The sequence below is a fragment of the Littorina saxatilis genome, linkage group LG13 (genome assembly GCF_037325665.1).
Source record: "Littorina saxatilis isolate snail1 linkage group LG13, US_GU_Lsax_2.0, whole genome shotgun sequence".
In the NCBI taxonomy this organism is placed as follows: Eukaryota; Metazoa; Mollusca; class Gastropoda; order Littorinimorpha; family Littorinidae; genus Littorina; species Littorina saxatilis.
Genome location: NC_090257.1, coordinates 10,992,826 through 10,994,822, shown reverse-complemented (window position 1 = coordinate 10,994,822; position 1,997 = coordinate 10,992,826).

Sequence of the window (1,997 nt, the reverse complement as noted above, 5' to 3'; positions counted from 1 at the left end):
TGGAGTTCACCAGACATTCTTTTTTGACCTGTTTTAAACAATCTTGACCCAGTGTAAAACGCTACGACAGCAGAAATAGCTGGACATGTGCAGCTCATATTTTTCTTTGTCTCGCAAAATTGTACGTACAAAAAGCCGCCAATTTCGCATGTTTAGTTGAAAAATTGCGAATGCGATCATTTTTTTTTATTTTTTAGTGTGGACAACAAACGTTATCGGTGGCGTCTGAGCAGCAGTTTTAGGCTTTCTGAAGTCAAGTGGAAAGCTTGGTGTTTCTGTTTTTATTTTTTTTGCGGACGCCTTTTCCGTTATGGCGTTGTAAACAAGCTACGGCCGGTCGGTCGGAGGAGTGTGTCTCATGTTATTTTGCTTCTGTCTGCTTCTATCTGGAGTTCAAAATGGAAACTGACATTTTAATTCTTCCCTTTTTATTTGTGTATATACATTTTCAAGCCTCTGGACTATGAATTATTTGGATACCATCCTAACGAGTTCAAAGCAGTAAGAAAAGAAAGAAATCATTCTGCATAAAACTAGCCTTAGAAATTTAAAAGGCACAATCTTTCTCGTGAACAAGTTCAAAGGTCTGCCCAGGGTTTTCACATGGAATAAAAACATATCTCCACTTACACACGTAGTGAAAATTAACCAGCCTGGGTGATCTCTGTATGCGTGGGGATTGTTTTAGAGTGTGTGTGTGTGTGTGTGTGTGTGTGTGTGTGTGTGTGTGTGTGCGTGTGTGTGTGTGTGTGTGTGTGTGTGTGTGCGTGTGTGTGTGTGTGTGTGTGTGTGTGTGTGTGCGCGTGTGTGTGTGTGTGTGTGTGTGTGTGTGCGTGTGTGTGTGTGTGTGTGCGTGCGTGCGTGCGTGTGTGTGTGTGTGTGTGTGTGTGTGTGTGTGTGTGAGTGTGTGTGTGTGTGTGTGTGTGTGTGTGTGCGTGCGAATGTGTGTGTGTGTGTGTGTGTTTCTGTGTCTGTATCAGTGTGTATATGTCGGTGATTGTCTGTCTGTCAGTCTGTCTGTCAGTCTGTCTGTCAGTCTGTGTCTGTGTCTGTCTGTTCGTCTCTCTCTCTCTCTCTCTCTCTCTCTCTCTCTCTCTCTCTCTCTCTCTCTCTCTCTCTCTCTCTCTAGGTTTTTACATTTAGTCAAGTCAGTTTTGACTAAACGTTTTAACATAGAGGGGGAATCGAGACGAGGGTCGTGGTGTATGTGTGTGTGTATGTGTGTGTGTGCGTGTGTGTGTGTAGAGCGATTCAGACTAGACTACTGGACCGATCTTTATGAAATTTGACATGAGAGTTCCTGGGTATGATATCCCCGGAATTTTTTTCTCTTTTTTTCGATAAATGTCTTTGATGACGTCATATCCGGCTTTTTTTTGTAAAGGTTGAGGCGGCACTGTCTCACCCTCATTTTTCAATCAAATTGATTGAAATTTTGGCCAAGCAATCTTCGACAAAGGCCGGACTTCGGTATTGCATTTCAGCTTGGTGGCTTAAAAATTAATTAATGATTGGTCATTTAAAAATCTGAAAATTGTTAAAAAAAAAAATTATAAAACGATCCAAATTTACGTTAATCTTATTCTTCATCATTTTCTGATTCCAAAAACACATAAATATGTTATATTTGGATTAAAAACAAGCTCTGAAAATTAAAAAATATAAAAATTATGATCAAAATTAAATTTTCGAAATCAATTTAAAAACACTTCCATCTTATTCCTTGTCGGTTCCTGATTCCAAAAACATATAGATATGATATGTTTGGATTAAAAACACGCTCAGAAAGTTAAAACGAAGAGAGGTACAGTAAAGCGTGCTATGAAGCACAGCGCAACCGCTACCGCGCCAAACAGGCTCGTCACTTTCACTGCCTTTTGCACTAGCGGCGGACTACGTTCAATTTCATTCTGTGAGTTCCACAGCTTGACTAAATGTAGTAATTTCGCCTTACGCGACTTGTTTCTTCTTTTCCTGTCACGTCATGGCTTTACAAC